Raw genomic sequence first — 21,802 nt, 5'->3', positions numbered from 1 at the left:
TGAGCTTCATTCAAAAATGCTTTTCATGAGTCATTTTGTGGCAATGCTTGTTAAGAAATGGCAAAATATCAGGAGTAAAATGATCAGCACACCTCAGCCTGCTAATAATAACAAAATAAGCTTTCCCTACAGTGAAACAGGCTCCTCTCTAGAGTCTTCACACTTACATGAGCTTCCTATGCAAGAGTAAGTCAGAATCACACTATGATTCTTTTCTTTAAAAAAATGTATTTTAAGATCCCAGTGTATCTGCTGCCTTAAAATGTAAAGAAGCGCTTATATTTTCAGTTTGCTAAGGAGTCCCAGTGTCCTTTAGCATGTGTCTCTTAGAGAAAGAATGTCTGCAGTATTTTGCATTTGAAGAATGAATTGCAAGGCATGGTTACAGAGTCTGGAATTCAAGAATCATTGGCCTCACTACTAAAAGCCATGAATCACTGGTTTGACTGTTCCAGGTCCAGCTCTGGACACCCCTCTGTCTCCTAAACCCATCACAATATATTAATTTGTACTGCAGCTACTCGTGCATTGTGCAATACAATCTTTATTACTCTGTTCTACTCATGCATTGTGCTCAAAAGACAGAGATTTTTTTTCCTGCTTTTCTAAAAAAGCAGCAGAGGTCTGTGAGTCCTGTCAGATTTGAATCTAGTACGTGCTAGAGAAAACAAGTATTTCTCATCTTCAGTGTAACAGTTTGTTCTCCAGAATTTTAATAGTCATACTGAGGAGGACAGTATACCCCTTTATTTCTGAAGATTTCATTCCTTCCTCTATTATGTGGGCTGGGCACAGAAAATGACCCTAAGTATTCTTCATGTGATTTATTCTACATTGACAACCACTTAAGCGGAGGCAAAGTTAGACCCAAAAGGCACAAAGTGATGAAAGCTGGAACTGAAAAATAGCATGACAGTCAAAATTGCTGAGTTTCACACAGCCCCTGCTCTAACAGTGTTAGAAAACTCTTGGTCGAAAAGAATCCCTAAGAGCCCCCGGAAACCCAATCCCATGACTCATTTGATCCCCTTGAAGGCTTTTTTCTTTCCCTCTACAAAATGACTTTGAATAAAGCCTGGTGACTATGCTACTTGCTGCAATTTGACAGCTTTTAGTCAAAATGTTTTCTATTTACAACAGAACTTCTTTAACCAAAGTTGAACACTGGCATCTGCGAGTCAGACTGAGCTGGTTTTGGTTGGGTTGTAGGCTTGGTCTTTCCACAGAGGTGGAAAGCCTCCGTGGCAGGGGATGGGAAGGGATATGGAGGAGATGCCCTACCTCGGGAACTTTGTGATGAATTAACGCTGGTGACTCAGGCATTGTTTCCCAAGGAATCCCAAGAGCTGAGATGGCACTTAATGAATCAACACTTTTGTGTTTGCCTAGTTCACTAGATTGTTCGAAAGACTGACAAGCCAAAGCCGCTGCATTACCTGCTGCAGGTGAAGCCAGGAGGAAGTAGTTCTGGTCACTATTTATATTGTTCTGTTCAAAAGTAAACGGGAACAGAGGACTACCCTTTCCTTCCCAGCAGTCACTCTGTGTTGATTCACAAAGGCCAGATGCTATCTGATCTTCCCACTGGGATTCAGTTAAGAATGCAGACCTCGAATACTCAAGTTCCCTCTGAGTATTACATAAAACTGAAAATTAACTGGGCTGCTAAAGGAGCAGGCATCACACATATAAATAATATTTTTTTATTATAAAGGTGTTGTTTTGATGATTGCTTTTTGGAATGTGCATGTAAGTTCAAAAGTGTTTTTAAGATAGACGTGGCTAATCCATTGAAGCCAATCAGTCTTTTCAAGTTTGTTTGTTAAAGACCCTTTTAAAATCCAAACAGTACAAAAAAGGGTTTTCAGAGTTTTCCAGCTCCACTGTCAACAGCTAAGAAATTGATCAACATGCTTTTATAATCTTGTGTGTGTGTGAAGATGCAATAATAAACTGTTTTTTTCCTCTGGCATAAGAAATGACATTGAGAAGGAAGTTAAAAAAGGAGGAGAACAAAGGAGCATAGGTAGGCCTTTTCCAAGTGATTTTTCTAAAACAAAAAAATCAAAGTTAACTAACCTTATGTCAAAAGTTGTATAAGAGTACAAAAATCTGAGTTTTGTTCTACCTTCTTGTCTTTACTGAGCCTTAAACTAACTGTAAGTATCCCTATGCTTGTGTGATTTATCTCTGACAATCTGGTAGGAGGCAGAAGACTTTGAAAGGAGACTTTAAAGTCAAGAGTGCACTAATAAATTTTTTGTAGTTTTATGTCTTTTTTATAATACTGCTTTAACAAAGGATGTCTTTTCTTTACTCTTCAGTCTGGATTTCTCTCTTTCAACATGAGAAAATTAAAGCTGATAGATTGTATGCTGAAGTCCGTGGTTCTGTCACTGTTCAGTTTGTGGATGAGAAATAAAAGGGGCTAACTTTTCTTGCTGATGAGCTACATGTATTTTGTCTGTTTATATACAGTGAGTATAAAAAAGTGTTTTCTCATTTCCTTAGATTAAAGTTTGCAGATCTGGTACTGCTCCCCTTCCTGCCATTCATAATGACCTTTGTCTCTGTAAATAAGAAACTGTACAGTCAGCTGGTATGAAAAAGAAGGTGTCACCTACAAAATTAGGGTTTTCATCTATCTGAGCCAAACAGTGGCCATGTGTATTACTCATCAGGAAAAGCTGGTTTGAAGGAAATAATGTGGATCATAAAGCAGGCACCAATCTGTCACTGCATAGGTGCAAAAAACATACTATAAAATATACATGCCAAATGCTAAAAGGAAAAGCAGCTGTCAGGAGTTCTTTGCTGTCTTCATAAGGTCTCTCTTGCCTTGGTAACTTCTTGAGCTAATGCTGCCATGCCACTAAATATGTATTAGAGGCATATTCCATTGAGGGGGGTGGAGGCTGTCACTGTATCAGTGATGTTCCAAACTGAGCTCTGTATATCTAGCTTATGCTAATTCACGTGGCTTTCTAGTGCTTTTTTTGTTATTTTATAGTAATATAAATCTGTCATATATTCTAACTGATGCTTCAGCCTGGATCCTTTACATTGACTTTTCAAAGTGCTCTGCATTTCGACTTATTTCGTGCTAGTTAATGAGCAAGCAATGATTTTTGGTTTACTACTTACCACAAACCTGAGACAAATTCAAATACTGGAGAGACATTTGGGGCCTAAATACACTGCATATTCCACCAACATTTTCACCAGTGCATCATGGTAGTAAAATGCTAACTTCATTGCTTGTTACTTTGAATGGCCTTCAGAGTACATTTACATGCTGGAGAATGCAGCCTTCTTTATCAGTCTGTGTTGGGTAGCCCACATCTTCTAGTTGTCTTTATTATTTTCAACTATTTAACAGTAATCTCCTTGGTAATCAGTTGTGCATTTCTTCAGGTAATAGTTTTGGCTTATAATTGGCAATGTTACTAGCATTAAAACTTTGATATCAAAGTTTTAAAACTATTAAGCAACAAGCAGCTTAATAGATTGACTTAAGTTGCACTGAACTTAAACCGGAAAAACATATATACATAAAAATGAGGATGTTTTCTGTTCTTAATATTTTCTTCTATAGGTTTTTAGAGCAAGTTTTTAGCTTGTCTGCTTTCAAATAAATGCCTATAAAGTAGAGTTTATTTTGGATGATTAATAATTAGAATCATGTGCATGCAACTGAAATACAATATTTTAAGTCATGATTTCTTTCAAACAAAAAAAAAAATCTTTATATCTTAACATGATTTACCATTTTGAAACTAAACCAGTTACTGGCATAACTTAAATGTGTATCTCTTTAAACTGATAGAATATAATTATTAAATTATTAAGGATTTTTTAAAAAACAAACACATCTTCCTATTACAGCCGTGTTTCAAAAATGAAACAAATGGATTAATAAGTTCTCTGTAATTATATCATTAGTTAATGGTATTTCAGATACAGTCTGATAAAAAATACTTAAGATGATGTATTTTTAACTCACTATGTGAGTTGTATTGCTAAATACCTTCTACAAAATTTTCAGGGAAGGTTTTTTCATATATTAACTAAACTGGGAGGATCAAATACTAGGAATAAAAATAATACATTTTTTTACTCTAAATTATCTGCTAGTCCTATGGGAGTATCCTTATCCTTTTAATGGTGATCCTAATCCATACTCCTAAAATGCACGTAAGCAAGTTGTTAGAGGCACCCTTGCTGTCTTTTGATCACTGTATGGTTTTGTTCCTTCATTTCTTGCTGTTCAAAGTGAGACAATCCATCCCTTTCTAGAACATGATTATTTTTGCTTATGACATCTCTTCCTAGGACTTGGTCTACACAGGAATATTTTGCTCTCACAGCTCTGTTGAGACTTTTTTTTGTTTTACATTCATTGCATCTTAGCTGTGCTGGCAAAATTTCTACTTTATATGTGCTTATACCACCAGGAAATTCTGTTGCCAGTTTTTCAGGCACGGCTCGAAAAACAGGTTTGTTTCTTTTGCTTACCTAAACCATATGCCTTAAAATACAGATTGCTTTCATCTTGGCTTTACTAGTAAACCTTTGAAGAGCAGACATGTCTGGGAGGTACCAGGACACAGTTCTGAAGGAATACCAGCTCACTGACACCCTCCTCTCACTACAATATGCAATAGCACAAAAAACCTGTAAGAAAGATGGGGATTTTTGTTCCTCCTCATCAGTGATTCTTTTAGTCCTCTAACCACAATCACTGATAAGCACCACAGATATCTGCAGCTTGTCAAAGATTAAGTAATTAGTTAGGCAGAGCATCAAGTATGGGAGCAGTGAGAGTAAAAAGGACCATGGCAGAAAAGGGAAGTTCTTCACAACCTCAACATTAAAAACACACCATAGATGGAAAAAACTGCTTCTTAAGGATTCCTGGTAAGTAATGTGACAATCTAAGTCATAAAATCTTTAAAAGCTATTTAAAGGTCAGTGGATTCCAGTAAATTTGACATTAGTGCTTTGAGGTTTTGAAATTAATGCACTTACTGAAATATTTTATTACCCCTTTTTTTTCTAGTCAATAGATAAGGTAGAATTTTGTGGTCTTCTTCTTCAAGCTGCCATTATGTCAATCAAAAATATCAAAAACACATCTGGCAAATTATTTTGGCAAGTTAATGAAATGCTTTTATGGTTAGTTTAGTGTTTTCCTAAAACCCTAGCACAGTCCAGGAAGCATTCTGCCTTCTCTCTTAACCAGACTTACTGATTGCTACACATCAGCCACAGGCAGTCTCTAATATTGTTTTTACTTTGCCCTAATAACCTTACTAAGATGCATCTTAACCCACACTGGCCTAAAAAAAATGCAGAGGGCATTGGTTGCTTTTAAAATTATTACCGCAACCATTTCCCTTGTGAAAGATAAACACGTATTAAATAACATGACATTAATAACTGCATAAAAGGGATGTTAAAAAAATAGTTTCAGGAAAGAGAATAGACCATTAATGAATTACTACATTAGTGAAGTAGTTTGGGCAATAGTTGAGATGTTTGTACTAAGTTGATAAATGCTGTGCAAGTAAATCACTTGCATCTATCTTCTTTTCTAGCCATAGTTCAGAGTCCTTTAGATCTCCAAAGGTTGTAGATAATTTTTGCACCCACTCAGTCAATGACTGGCAATGCAGCATGGAGCCGCAGTCATTCATTCTGTCAGTCAGCAGCCCTTGATAATGTGCCTGTCAATATAATTCAGTGCCTGTTCAAGGAAAGTGACACTTTGAATAGTGGACACTTTTCAAAAGTATTCATACAGGGTCAGTTTCATGATAAATAAATATATTTTGTGTTTGGAACAAATAGGCGGTATGCAGGAGCTGGAGTCAGAGCAAAAATACACCACCAGTCTGCAGGATATATTAAACTGCAATGAAGAGTGAATATCATAAATGCATCTTTGGGTTTCTGATGCTCTATTAATGATGGGAAAATAGATAATAAAGTCTTCAGGATCCTACTTGGCTTGATTGAGCCCTGATCCATGACCAGGGGCCTTATGCGCTGGTACACTACGAATGAGATATTAGAATAATAGTATCAATAATTCTTTAAACCTTATTAAAAAGGGTGAATATTTTCATTGCCGAATGAAAAACACAGGCAGAACTCTTTAATTACCACTAACAGTGTGTTAAAGAAAGTATTTATATGGCATACGGTGTTTAGTTTCTATTAATACAGGCTGAGAATGTGAGGAAGAAATATGTGATAGTGACAGGATTTTTAATGGTACCTCACCTTAAATGCATTTTAAAATATGTAAATCAATAAAAAAATTATTTGTAATAGCAGACTAAGAGTGCTGGTTAGCCTTACTGCTGAATGAAATGTATGCTACAAGCCCTATTACCATACATCGTGGGAGCTGTAGTTAGGATTAATCTGTCAAAAGGGATAGTTTAGTGTTGATGAATATGACATGTGACCATTAATGATGTTGATTTTATCTCCTGAGATTAGCATGATTTACTTCGGATGGATAATAATGTCATTTGCTTGATGCAGTAGATCTGTTTACGAGCTGATTAAATTGTAAGGCCTTGCTTCATTTCATGCTATTTGGTTTACAGCTTCATTACTGCAATCACAAAAGCTGTGGAAATGTCCCACATCCCATGTCACAATAAATCATTGTTTAAGATTGCAGCTATGTATTTTAGCATTTCAGTTTTGCATGGACCATGCATTCCTTAACAAATATGTGATTGGGAATACATTAACAAGATATTCTGGAGCTTACTGCTGCAGAAATGTAGAAAATAAGCCTGAATCTTTTAATTGAGATTAAGGAAGCACTTGAGTAATTAGCTGTAACAAATTACCTTATTATTTAGACAGTGAAGTAAACGTTTTTGTTGCAAGGATGATTATCATAAATCTGCAGAAAAGTGACAGTCAAACAACCATAAAGGAAACTTGTAAGCAAACTACATTTTCTGCCTATTACCTTTTATATTTAAATAGAATTTATCAGAGACATACTCCAAAAAGAATGTATTTCTTCTTCAGGGATAGTGTATATTACAAGCTATACCATCTGTAATTACTGCTCTGGGAAGAATATATGCATGTAAATCACAAAGGTAAAAAAAAGAATCTGTTAATTATAATGGCAAATGCTAATGTTGCCATAGTTAAGGCTGTGTCAACGTTTTCATTATAAACCCAGTAATAAAGAAAAGGAGAGAGGGAGGGTGGTAATCAGCCATCAGAGATTGCTGTGTGCTAAAATCTTGTATACAAAAAGGCACACTCACACCATGTAAATCAGATGTATTGGAGAGACCATGCTCACAGTCTCAGTGAGTGGAGGACCATGGCCAAACTCTCAGCTTGGGAGCAAGGGTCACTTTGTTGTAATAATTTTTTCACATTTCACATTAAATGATATTGCTATTTTTATTGTACATATTAAAAAAAATGTTGCATTTATCAGCCAAATGGGACCTTTCAGAGCTTGTGGCTTACCACTAGCTGAATTTGATAACTCTAGTTGATTAGGTCTTGGTTCATGTGTGCAGTTTTAATTAAAGCTTTTATATTTCTTTTGAAGAGCATGCTTAAATAATTAGCTTAAGTTGGGTATTTTATTATAATAGAATGGAATTTCTTTTAGTTATTTTTATTCTCCCTATTTTTTTTTTCAATCCCCCAAGTTGGTTCTCAGTGGACTTCATGCAAACACATCAAGTTTGCTTACATGTGAATTCTGCTGGGTTATAATATGGTCAAATGTGATTGTGAACTTTATAGCAGATCTGTGAACCTTTTTCCCTTAGCAAAATTCCCCTCTCACCTCAAAGTATTTCAGCTGGCAGATAAAGAAGCAGGAACCCCAAGAGGAACTGTACTCATGTATATGTATCCATTTATATATACAGGCCTAGAGTACCCAAGGATTTCCAAATGTGTTGTAGCAATGACCAAATTCAACTTTTTTTACAAATGATTCATGACTCGGCTTTTCTGGTTGGCCAGTGTCATGTCATTTGAAAAGTCAGGCCTTTTTTCTCATTTGTTTTCAATGGCTGATGCATGATGCATTTTGGAAAGGGGACTCTTTAAGGAGAGTTCATGCTTTGGATTTAGAAAGAAGCAACAACTCTAATGGTTGCAACTCAGTTCTATTTGGTTCTGTTTGGGGACAGATATACTGAATTGATTTAGTTTTCCAATACATTGTGGCTGCTGGGCATAGATCTTCCCCCCCTGACTTTGTGCAGAACCAGTCCCTGTTGACATTTGTAAAATTAATGAAAATGTTTCACATTTTCAACACATTGAAGTGTTGATTTTTCCAGCAACATTTAACTAATCAAATTAAAACAGTGATAAACATTTTCTCCTGTTTTCTAAATAGATCTAGACCTGAGTTGATGAAAACATATCCTTGAAAACAGAGGGATGCGTATGTCTTTTGTTTTGTTTCCTTTTTTTTTTTCACAAAAGAATAATTTAATTGCTGTGACAAAAAGAAAAGGCAAAAATAGGAAACCATGCTTTAAATCTTCATCGCTTCAGGAAAAATTTGGTAATATATTGCATCCTTGCTTAAGTGGCTGAAATGTTTTTACTGCAGTTTCACAGTTTTATATTTTATAACTTTGAAATTGAACTAAACAAAGGCTCCCTCTCTTGATGAGCTGCACCTTTTGAAAACAATTTGGTTTCTAGCCAAAATGGAAATGCAAGGGCAGAATTTTTCAGGGTAAACATTATTTCATTGCTATTCCTGTTGAAAGAAAAAGAAAAATGCCCTTGAAAATCCCAACTGCTGGCTTCACTGAAAATATATAATTTTACCACTGACCTGCCAGGGATGGTTAATTTAGTGTAATTTATGCACAGAAGAAAATCCCTTGCTAGTGCTGCGAGGTGGAAAGGCTATCAGCCAGGTTGTGATAGTAGTTTTGTGGAAAAGGACACCTTTAACCTGCATAGATGAAGTCATCTCCTTGAACTTTAGCAGCCACTGTTTATGTTACCTTGGGAAAATGTACAAAGGACATGTAATTTCTTAATTCCCACACAAGCTATCCCCAGTCTGCCCTTTACCATTCCTTAAACTCTTTGGGGAATCTATTTAAATTATGAATCCTGGTTGATGCTTTGAGGTTGTTTTTCTGAAAATGGTGGCAACTGTGGAACACATCTGTGTCTACCTTACTGATAAAGCTGCTACTGTGGTATGAGTGAAGAGACTATTTGATCTCTGTGACTGAATCCTGAATGAACAATTTATACATTCAGAAAGTTGATGGCTGCTGGAAGATGATTCATCAATCTTCTCTGCAGGTGCCTTCAAGTATAACAATTATTGAACTTGGACAGGAAAAAAAGTAAAAGATGGGTTTAAAATTATTCAGATGGATGCAATTAAGTAACAGAAGTTGATTCTCTGAGTGGAGAGAGGAAAATCTGTGCAATATTTTGCCACTGGAGAATTGGTTTTCCTGCAGGTTTGTTCACTGTCAAAGGAAGTAAACTAACCTGAAAATAATTTTTTTAAAAAAATTTGGTCTTCAGTAGTAGGATCCTGGGTAGCTTTAGGCCAAAGAATTCTCCAGACTGGTGTTGAAACTCATGTAGGAGAATACATTATTCCCCTGGTTTTGGATCTTATCTACATAGAATATTCTTAAAGCTCAGGCAAGGTCTACAGATGCACTCACTGCATTTGAACATCTAAATTGTATATGCAAGGTCATCTGCATAGCTGGGGCTCTTGGGTACCAAGAAAACTGGTGTTTTGGAAGCCAGTGCTGCTGCTGAGGATTTCATTGGACTGCAGAATTTCAGTTGAAAACTGTGTCCAGTGATGTGCTAGCACTTTTCCATTTGAACACTAATCACAGAAAGTATAATTTCCCAAATTTAGGCCACTAAGAGAAAGCACTGACTTTTCCTTTGGCAAAAAATTTATGTTCATGAAAAAGCTTGCTGATGTCAGCACAGTTGTGCAGGCATGTACTGGGTGAACATTTTTTTTTTGAGAGATTCCTAGGAACTGGCACTTCCTAAATCTGTGGCTGTTCTAGAAGGCATCCAAATAACCGCTGAGAATGGTCAAAGTCACAAGCAAGGAAAATCTACAAGGCAGTGTGTATGTACACACTTGCCTTATGACCATGGTGAGCCTCACTGAAATATTTAGTGTCTGCTCAATGGCACTTAGAGTGGTGAGTTCTGAGTAACTTTAGGCAGCAGAACCATGCGTTTTCTGAAGAAATACAGATTCCTAAAAGATATTTTGTTAGATTTCATGATGAGCAAAATCTCTGTGATGATGCAGTCTGATATTCTTTATTACTGGGGCCACAGAATTTCATTGAGGAGCACCTGCAATAAGAGTAGCTATGTCTGATTGAGCTAGCTAAAGAATATGAAGAGAAATTGGGGCAGATAATTTGTTATTTTCTCCCTTCACAGAGTTCAAAAATAGGTTTTGCAAAAAAGCAATTGTGCCTCCTTCAATTATTGAGACTGCTATAGTCAAGCCCTTTAATGAACAAGTTTTGTAGAATTTAGGGTCTCTGAAGTGCAAAGCCACAACAGAGTGTGCCTCTTAATGTGCCATATGAGCATTATGTTGCCGGCTTTCTCTGTCAAAGCTGGCATGTATCAGAATGCAATAAAAGAAAAACTATTTCATTCAAAATTAAATGGCCACATCCAATTAAAGAAGAGACTGAAGTCTGAAACTGTAAAATCCATTGAAAGTTCCTTTCTGTTTTAGAGGAAATGTACCAATTCTGATGGAAGTGTTACTCTAAACGATTAGCTACTAGTTAACTATTATGTGTTCTAGCAGGATTTGTGGTTGGATTTTTTATTTTTTTTGGTCGTTCCTCCTCCTCAGAAGATTTGGGGAAAAGACAGAAAAGTACTGAAAAGATTTCCTTAGTCTTTTATCTTTTGAATCAGTGTCATACTAACAAAAAGATGTTTTGAAGTCTTTAACCATTAATTGACTAACTGGTTTTCTTTAGACATAAAACTTGTCAAGGCCTTGATTGTTGTGAATCCATGGTGATAGATTCTGGCTGACTGCCTAAGTACAAGGTCTCTGAACACTAGGATAACACTTTCTGAAACAGCTGGGGCTTATCCCCCATAATGCCATTTAAACAAACTTAATTGACTAAAACTTCCACTTTTGTGCGTTCTGTATGAGGTACTATTTGCAGGAAGAGGCCTTTTGGGAATAGAACCAATGCTGAATTATAAATCTGTCTCTATAGGTTAATGATTTTCATTTTCCATTCTTCTTTCAATGGCAAATTAGCTTGGGTTTGAATGGAAACAGTAAGTCAGATTTAAATAATATACAGGAATGATAAAACTAATACTTTTTTCAAGGAACATGACAACTCTGGGATAACTCTTTTATCTCTAGAAAGCCTTCGAACATCACAAGGAATTTTACCTTCTTAGTATCTCTAAGGAGTTTTGAATGCCCTACATGACATGAGTTTGTTTGACAGTTGTCTACTCTGTAGTTGTCAGAGCCCTCACAGCTCAAAAACTTCACCTGTGGTCTCCCCCAGCACCTGTTCATAGGTTCTAGAGCTTCCTCAGTCCCTGCCTGAGCAGGACCATGGTCATGGGCCCCACTGATCCTGAGCTTGACCCATGGGCTGATGGCCTTGATCTCACTTTTTTACTGCAAACCTGCTCAAAGGTCATTATTCCAGCTGCTCTCACTCATTCTGATCCTGACCTGCAGATAGACTTCCAGCTTGACCATGGATTTGCCTCATCAGCACAAACTTGTCTAATTGTCTGAGCTCTTGGTAGAATATTAGCTGCTGTCTATGGTCCTGCCCTGCTTCCTCACTGGGACAGCAAGGACCCTGCCCTGGTGACATTGCCCTTGGCTCTCTGTTGCCTGGGAGAGCAGCTGCCCTTGCTGCTTCCTGACAGTAATGCAAAAGCTTTGATCTTGTCAAAACAATATTGCAGACCAGAACCAGATTCCAGTCTTTACCCTGCAGTAGCCATAAGGTGATTTCCAGTGTTGTGGGTGATTTCTGGAGGAAAGGGGGAGTATCACTAGGAAGCCCACACAGTGAAGGGAGTACCTGTTAACAGTGCACTTGTTTCATGAGCAGGGGATTTCTCTGAATTTTCTTAGAATAGCCACAGAGCTTTAAAATAATCATCCCATTTTCTTTTAATCCATCTTTGAAAAAATACTCCAAGAACTGCTGAGCAGTTCTGTTATGAGCTAAAAATCACGTGGCTGAGTTGGGACTTAGCCTTCACAGGCCCATTTCATACAAAGTCTGGCTGCAACTGGAATAGAGTGGAAGAGTCATTTTTTCTGTTGAACTCTTAAAGGTACTGCAAACCCAAGTCAAGCAGGACAATGTGTCAGTTGTTCCTCATAAGAGAATGCAACTATTATTAGAGTTAATATAAACATCTTTCTGATTTAAAGGATTTTTAATACATTTATTTCTCAACTGACTGATTTTGCTAGCCAGAACACAAAAACCACACCCACCCTCAAGTCTCAATTTTATTTGAAGACAATTTTCAATGGAAAAATGTTGTTCCAGTTTTCAATTAATGGAACAAGTGTTATGAAGTAAATTTTATCTTTTAAAGTTTTGTGTATATTTATATTGATATTTAAAATTACCTTTTTGCTATGCAGAGTTTGGTTTTCTTGACTTCTGCACCTAACTAAGGACTTTGCTGTTCAAAGGCAAACACTGGTGATGTGGCAGTGGTTTGTGAAGCAGCTATAAATGTGATATAGCCAACAGAGAATGCTTTCAAGATTAACTCTGAGACTATGCCAGCTTTGTTAAGTCCATTATCTCAATCAATAGCACTTGTATATGAGATATCTAAAAGGTGTTATTTAATTATTATGCAGGTCTTATTTGACTGCAAAGGCACTGAGAGCCTTTCGACATGAAGGTGCAGTGTCCTTAGGCCAACTCTTTAATTTATCAGGACAAGATTATGTGATTACTCTCTGAATAACAGGGTATTTTATCACTGTTTTACAGAATCAAGTCTACTGAGAGCATACAGCACAAAGCTTAACAACACAGTTGCAGAACAGTAAAAGAAAATGTTTTAGAAGGAAAAGTGCTGCTGCCAATAATGCTAGGATGCTGAAATGTACAGTGATCTGTATTTTGATATGCTGCATCCATACAGCTGGAAATTGGATGCAGAGTCAAAATTACTACTAAGAAAATGTTCAGTACTGGCAAGAAGAAAGCATCTGCCACCACTGAAAAAAGGATGTGTAATCCTTGTAGGGCTGTGTGCCCTATCTTCACAATGAGTGGTAACCTGTATGAAGAAATAGAAAGGGAATGTACTGTTCTCCTGTAGAGTACTGTTTATTTACTGTTTTTTTTTCCTAACATTATAAAATAGTAATATCATGTAAGTTTTGTGGTATGACTTAATGACTCTTCCTTTTTGCCCATGAACCAGCACCATAAAATATTTTAGAATTTTATTAATTTATTAATAATTAAATACCAAATACTGTAGTGTAAAACATTACAAGAATTCCTTCTGCCAGTAATAAACAACCAAGTTGAAAAGTATGTGTTAAAGGAACATTAATAACCAGCAACACAGTCTCATTAGTAGAGGTAGAGGGGAGTTGAGTGCTTGTATGGGAACTGGTGGGAAGCAGGAATAGCTCTTTGCTGCACAGACTCATGGACTCGTTCCTCATCTGTCAGTCGCTGCCCAGCTGTGTGTGTGAAGCACTACCCACAGGTACCCAGAGATGTTACTGCAGAGTTCAGGCACTTGAGTTAGTGGGGCAGTAAGGTAATCCTCCTGCTGCCTTCAGTTCTGCCCAGTAATTTCTGGCTCAGCATCAGAGAAAAGGGCTGCAATTTCATCCCTGTTTCCTCACTTCTCTCTTTCTCTTTTCTAGTTCTCAGTTTTTCGATGAATGAGAAGTGCTGGTTCAATCTATATTACAAGTCTTTAGACATGTCTTACCATAGGTGATCCAAGAAAAATGTCCCTATGCTTTCCCTATCTGTTCTACAGGAATCTGGGTGCTTGCCTCAAACCTACCTAAGGTACAAAGCCCCAACAAAGCAAGGAAAGAACAAGGGGATTTTTATCCTTGGAAAGACAGAAAAAGTCCTTCTACTACTAAGAAGCTTGCAAGGCCAAAAGTTGATAATTTTACATAATTAATATTTCTTTACTTCATCTCTGATCATTCACTTGTCCAAAAGCTGTTTCAGGTCAGTTTACTCACTCACAGACAGACTAGTAATTATTGTAGATTTAAGACACCTAAACCCAAAATACTGTCAGATGTGACTATTGCACAAGAGGATCAGACTAAGAGCCTGACACATTAGTACTCTTTAAGATTAGCAAAGCCCTGGATGCAGGCTTCTCTCCATCATTCCTAAAATAATGCTAATCCCTATACCTAAGATTTTGCAATTCTGTAGCTGGACAGCACCTATACTAAAAGGATTTTCCATTGCTGCTGTCTGCTCAGCAGATTAGTTATAGGAGGGGACTCCAAGAACAAGCCATGTTTGACCTGCACAGAATCTTCAGATGTCTTAACTTTTTCTCTTTAAAAATTTCTCAAGCATTAACAATTAGTAATGGAGAAATATTAACATTGTGTTTATATTTTACGAATGACATTATCTCAATTTTTCCCCTTGTGAAAGGGGAAAGACCGGTGGTGCAAGACACTAAGGAACTTCTTAATTTAAGATTTCATTTAACCATCTTTGACACAGCATACATTATGCCATAAAGATACCACTACTGAAACTGCATTTTGCAGTGCAGCAGTAAGACAAGTTTTACAGTGGAAGTGTATAAAGTATACAGACATTTGTGCTATATTTCCAGCTTTGATTTAAAAAAAAAGAATCAATTTAGATATAGCTAAAAATAATACTCTGATATTTAAAACATTGATTTGCAGCCATCTGGGCCCACTTTAACTTGGTGAGCTAGGGGTTATGACATAAGAAGTGTGGTGCCAAGGAAGTGGAATGTCTTCCTCCCTCACGAAGTTAAGGTATTTCATATGGTGATACACCACAAACAATGATTCTGAGAGTCACATTCCAGAAAACCCTCTAATGTATAGATAATTGGTCTAGATTCCCTAGTTCTGCCTTGGACCATTCCTTTTATGTTCTCAAACTCACAGTGCTGTTAAAGACTTTTCACTGCAACTTTCAGGCTTATTGGGAGGTGAGGAATAACAAGGTAGGATATTCATAGTCCTTTCAACAGAAATAGGAAATAGAAACATTTTAGAAATGCTTCAGTCTCTTCACTATGCAGGATTCCATACTGAAATTTTTATTCTTTCAAGCTAAAGATTAATAATTGATTTTATCACATCTTTTGCAGTTTCCTGTACAAACTTCTGCAGACCACAGGTGTGGATGTCCCTCCTGAAATGGCACTTTCTGCTCTATTCACACCAGAAGGCAACTGGAACTCACATGTGATTCTCCATCCTCCTAGCACTTCATAGAGACATCTGACCAGAGACTGCTGATGCACAGGCAGCTGGAATATGTGCTGTCTTATACAGAGAAGGAGTGTGGGAATAAGTAAACAGAAGGGCCAGAAATCCTCACTCTAGGGAGCTGTGGAACTGATACTGGAAGACTGTCAAGTCAGAATATCCCTAGAATTGTAGGACATGAGTTCAAGCCATACATAAATCCAAATTTCAGAGGCTTGAGCTCAGGTAAGACTCTGGATTACATGAAATTTGTAAGAAAAGTACAGGAAATCTGTAGTGATTTCATGTATTTAAAACCTGTTCTCAATCAAATTAAGACAAATAAGTTTCAACAGGAAAAAAAAATAAACACAAACCAAAACCAACCAAAAAACAAACCAAAAGAACCTGGAAGGGATTCCCAGAATTCTGAATTAAAAAATTTTCAAAAATTTAAGTTTAAGATATTACTTTACTTGAAAACTGTTTCAGGCTGAGGCAGGATCTGAATCTAATCTTCACAGCCCTACAAAATTATTCTACATATAGAAGCTTATCAAATACATAATTACCTTATTCTAGTTTGTATTCTAGAACAAACATGTCTGCACGAGCCAGTTATTCAGTAAGGATGCTACTTTTATTCTTGAATAATTCCATGTGCAGTCAAGCTCTCAGTCAAATCACCACAACTCTGTATGTAGATGAATTGTCAGTATCTCTCTGCTTGCATTTACAGGAAATCTGTATCTCTGTTACTAAATGCAGCTGACAGATCTGAAAATGTCACATTTGTTTGCAGAGTAAGCATCTTATAAGCTTTACCCCCATTAGCCTACTACTCATGTCCTTTGCAGGTGTTATGAACTGCCTCTCCTTCCCATTTTGTGTTAAATGTCGTTAACAAACTAATGAATGCTATGGAGCGAGGAAAAGTTTTTTCCTCCCTTGTTTGCCAAAAAGCAACAGGGTTTTTTTTTTTTTTTTTTGCCACAAAGAAGTTTTTGAGTATGACATTAACTTTATATATATAAGTCCAGGAGAAGAAAACTGAATTGCTTTTCTTTGGGAAGGGGGAGGAAATAAATCTTTGTTCTAGTTCAGTAAAAAATCCCTACTTATTAGACCTTTTAACCATAAAGACTTTTTTTCTTCATACTGTTTGTGTTTATCACCTATGCTTGCCTAATTCTGTCATGAGTACTGTCTCAAAGCCTTAATAAAACATTAATGTCCAAGCCCCAGAACTTCCACTGTTACATTTATATCAATTTTCTCTGTAACTGATTTTAGCTCTGGTTGCTTTTTAGAAAAGTGAAACAGCAAGCTATATATTTCAAGGAAGGGACAAAATTAATGAATGTATACAACTGGGACCTGCTGCTTGTGATGTAAAATATCCATTGGAACTCTTAATATGCACTTAAAATAGTTTATTTTCTACTTTGTGTAGTTCTTGTAGCTCCACTTTCATACCACTCTCTGATACAGGTGTCAACAACTCAAGTATGCACTGAAAGGCTTTATTAGCATCTTTTTAATTAGTAAGTGTAGCTTTTAATTCAATTGCATCTAAAAGTTGTCACTATATGTCAACTCTCCAGCCCATAAGAAATGACGTGGTGCTGGCTGTTGAGGTATGTTTAGTGTGAACTCATCCCAGCTGTACTCTCAGCAGAGAGCAATTCCTGGAAAGCCCATGACGATGGATCAGCTCTCTTTTTTCCCCCCCCGGTATTTCCCCCAGCAGACTGGAAGGAAGAGATCAGTTCTGTTATCACTTTTACAGTTGCCACGCTGTGGGCAGGAGTCTGCATGCTTGTTTAATGTCACAGCGGGCTGTAGCTACCAGGCATTACACGAACATTCAGTGATGGCATTTTTCAGAATCACAAGCCCAAGACCAGTTGGTCATTCTTAGAAAGACCTCCCCTTCTTGTTGGGGAGGTCATTCTAGATTTCCAAAATAGAACCAGTCAACAGAGTTCCTCGTTTTTCAGATATGCTTTTGTTCTTTAAACAAGTGTCATGAGTCCGGGTCACTGTCACCTTCGGGGGTTCTGGAAGGTTCCCTCGCGCCTCCCCTGAGCAGCGACGGCCCAAAGGCAGGTGAGGCATCGACCGGAGTTTCTGGAGAAGGAAAGGGAGGATGTGCATGTCCCACTCCCCGGTCACTGGCGGGACAAAACCCAGCCTGAGCCGTACAGCCCCTGGGCGCAGCCGCTGCAGGCATCTCCCGGAATGTAGGGCTGCCTCACAGGAGTCTGCCCCGGCAGCAGCTCCGCCGCAGAACGGGCCACCGAGTAGCACTAATGGGGCAAATTGAGGGAACCTGAGCGTCTTGAGTTGCTCACCTGGGGATGATCGCCCCTCGTCACAGCGGGCTCCGCGCCCCAAGGGCAGGCAGGCGTGGCTGCCGGTGCCTGAAGCGGGTGTTCGGCTGCTTGGGAAGATGGAAGCAGCAGCTCCGCCGTCCTTGGAGAAGGAAAGGCCGAGAGGGGCCGGGGCCGTGCGGGCCTGGGCTCGCCCCGCGGGCAGGGAGCGGCAGCAGCGCCGCCGGGGCTGCCAGCAGGTCAGTGCCTCCGCTGAAATTCCATTCCTTCTTTTTTCTCTCAGGAATGCTTGTCATCGTGTTAGCTTCTTTTGGAGATTTTTAAAGTATGAATCAAGAAAAATCCCTTTACAAATCATCATCTGCTTAAGTCTTATTTGGTTCAAATGTTATTATCTTTTTTATTGAAAGCAAACTTGTTTCATAAAGGATGAAACGTAAAACAAATTTTTACCTTTTTTTTTTTCTGTAAAACAAAGGATTTGAATTTTTATATCGGAGTAGTCTTTAGGTTGTTATTTGTGTATCTTGCAGTATAATATTTCACTGTAAGGAAGAGTTCTTTCGGGGAGGTTTATTTTGTTCAAAAAATTTTAAAGTTGATGTGTTTGACTTAAGATTCTATGGGTTTTGTTGATAACTTGTTTTCCACAAGAAAAAGTAAGTTTTGTCATAATGGCTTTTCCCTTCTGAAGGGCATTCTTTAACTCTTTCATGTGTAATGTGTTTGTTTATACATTGTTGTTTTGTGACTTTCTTCTGTTGCTAAATAACAAGTTGAGGCTTAAGTGTGAAAGCAGAAAATAGCCTTTATAGTATTGTTTACCTCGACATTGGTATAATACAGTTCTTTGTGTCATAAAAATGTTAATTTTATCACAGTAGATTTAATTCTATCTACCAACCCCTCCATTGTGCAAGGCTTTGGAACAGGACAGCACTCGCTGGGTTTCTGAGTCCTCCCCTCCCTATTGCAGCCATCACATTGGATAATTTGTTTTTGAAGTGTGTTTTACTCTATCTTAAGAATCCTTGTGTGGTTTATTCCCACTGTTCCCAGAGGATGGCTGTTACAGAATGTGATTGCTTTACAACATTGCTGGTGAGCCATTTGCTATTGGAACTGACTTGGGATAAAGTCAAAAACAATGAGCTAGCACCATACACTTAAAAAAAATAATAGTTCATGGCCAGCTAAAGTCCAGTTGGACTCATGCCAAAATCCTTTTAATTTTTTTTTTTCTCTCTCTCAGCTTTTTAACTAGAAGTTAGACAGCAGTCCTGTCCTCTGTCAGCTTTTGTTATAGTAGACAAAATAAATCAAGCTTGTTTAATCTCATTTTATGAAATAAGCTTTCCATTGCCCTTATCTACCTAGCAGTCCTCCTCTACCTGCTCTAAAGTCTGGTTAATCTCTCAAATGCAGGTGACTAGATGGAATGCAGTATTTCAGGTGAGCTCTTCCCAGACATTTACACAACACCATTGCTTTTCCCTGGCTCTGTTTGAAGTTGCACCAGCTGCCATACAGTGGTGATCCACAATCATGGTATTTTAGCAGTCATCCTATTAATACTGAGAAATTATACCATTTATGCTTTTTTAGCACATAGTAGATTTGAGGTTTATCTTTAATCTAGAGGAAATTTAATGTGTTGTCGTCTACTTTCAATAATCCTAGGCTATATCTCTTAAATATTCTTATCTATTTTCTGTGTGCTATTGCTTTCAACTTGCTATTTTAAAGTTTTTTCTATTACTGAAGGCAGAATGAAAAATATCAATGTCAGACATCATATTTCAATTCCTATAATAGTCTGTATTTGGCTTGTATCGGTTTTGCTTTGTTTAAGTTTGGTAGAGATGCCGTGTTGCTGTTATGGTCTTAAATTCTAGAATTCTGAGTTAGATTGGAGATCAACAAATATCCTATAGTCTGGGACCACACTGCTCTTCTCATTTAAATGAATAGAGCATATCAATTCAAGGTTGGAACATGCCTGTATTATCCTTAATTTTTACTGCATTGTTTTCTTTCATTTATGTAACTGAAAAAAATATCTTCATCTATTTTAATATCCTTTGCCAAGCCTAGGAAAGTTCCTCTCTTGGCAGTTGTCACTTCACCCCATGCTTCTCAGTTAAGGACCAATGAGCATGCACACGTGCTTTTGCCCATGTGTTCTGTTTCTCTTTTCCCATCTAACACTTCTCAGGGTGGTAGTGCATCCAGTTTGGCCTGGAGTACCTTCTTCTGCATTTCTCTTTTCTTTTTACTGTGTTTGGAATGTAGATTCTTGACTATTTAAACATTCTTTGTGTGAAGTATTAGTAAGACTTTGCTCTCTATTCAACCTATTAACTCCACAGTCCAGCTGATGTAACTATACCAGAGTTTGCTTTTCTGGAATTTAAAGGTTTAGAGATCCACTTAGTTTGTTTATTTTCCTGTTTAACTTACACCAGTTTTGTCTGACTTGGTCCAGAGCTGATTTCTACAACCGTCTACTTTCTAACTGTCTCACTACTTATCAGTATGTAGATATATCTTGTCACCACGTATTGTTCTGATGAGGGTTTAATTAAGTGTATTGTACATTCCATCCAAAAGTAACTAAATGTTAGCGCTATGGATAACATTTACAGTCCATTTGGTCCCTAATTTCGTGGTTTTAAGCAAACACCTTTAGCCACCACTCCAGGAAAAGAATAACCGTGTCATGCTGCACACAATGAACACAGACTTAGGGAATACCAGACTCCAAGGTCATGTTTCCCATGCTTTCCTCTGCTAGCAGTACCACCAGAGTTAGGCTGGTTTTGTTTTGTTTTTTTTCTTTTTTTAACAAACTTGAGCACCTGTAGTTCAGCTTCTCTGAAAATCAATTTCTGAGCCTATAAAATGGATTAGTCTCTAGCCAATCTTTAACCTGCTTTTGAGTGGGTGTGCATATGTAGCCCACTGTTCACTGTGCTATGCATCCCTCTCTGCGGCCGCATCTGGCCAGCAGCGGATATGAGTATGCTACAGCTGCTTGCTAGGATATTTAACTCGAGGTGTAAAGGTTTGTGAGTCAGCCCTGGAGGTTCCAGGTAATGAGCAAGATGGTGATTATTACACTTCCAGGATTGTATGTACTTGCATTCCTAAGGACGGCTTGTGGTGTGGGTGTGGTGGAGAGGGTAGTTTAATTTGGGGGGGGGGGAACTGTTGTGAGCTTTAGAACAGATAAAAAGAAACTATTACAGAATACATCAAAAGCGACTTCACAGAAATATGCCTGCCCTCATTTTAATGCCTGCAATAGAGAAAAACTGGGAAAATCTTGCACAAGTGAGTTTACCATTTAATAGCTGATGAAATGACATGGTTATGCAATAATTGTTTTCAAGATGGGAATGCACAACTAAGTACATTATTCTTCTAGTACTCAGTGTGTAAACTAGTCTGTGTATCTATGCATACAAAAGCTGAACTAAATTACTTATTCGATAATTAATTTTTATTGGTTTGCTTAATCTAAAATTATTAGCTGTCAGAACAGATGTAGATATTTTCAGAGGTGCTTGGCATAAACAACCAAACAAACTTGTAGAACAAATTCACGGTCCTCTATTTTCTTACTAATTCATAGGAGTTTGAGGTTTGGTGGTTTTTTTTTAGTTAAGTTAAAAGTATTATTCTATTATTTTCTTGGGGAAAAACCTAGACGAGACATTTTTTATGTAAATAACATACAAGAAATAAAAATGTACACATCTAACCCATCGCTGAAATGAAACAATTTCTTGTGTTAAAACATGAGAGATGACTGGTCAGACAGATGTGCTGATTAAACTCCCCGTGCTCTTATTATCTTGACAGGCATCAGTTCCAAGTTGTCTGAGTCTGTGATACAATGGCTAAAACCAGCTCTTCCCTGTATATGAGTTCAGTG

At 37.6% G+C, this 21,802-nt stretch overlaps 1 long non-coding RNA gene across 9 annotated transcripts in view; it reads left to right on the top strand.

Moving 5' to 3' along the window:
- Positions 1-16,773, top strand: part of LOC127059739 (uncharacterized) — a 96,657-nt gene extending 79,884 nt beyond the window's left edge. For all 9 annotated transcript variants that reach the window (XR_007777855.1, XR_007777852.1, XR_007777853.1 and 6 more), the window contains one exon: positions 15,433-16,773. This is a non-coding gene — a long non-coding RNA (uncharacterized LOC127059739). The remainder of the gene's footprint in view (positions 1-15,432) is intronic.
- The last annotated feature ends 5,029 nt before the right edge of the window (positions 16,774-21,802 follow it).

Source organism: Serinus canaria, chromosome 6, assembly GCF_022539315.1.
Source record: "Serinus canaria isolate serCan28SL12 chromosome 6, serCan2020, whole genome shotgun sequence".
Lineage (NCBI taxonomy): Eukaryota > Metazoa > Chordata > Aves > Passeriformes > Fringillidae > Serinus > Serinus canaria.
The sequence above is the reverse complement of the archived record's forward strand: the minus strand, read 5'-3'. Positions and strand labels throughout refer to the sequence as shown.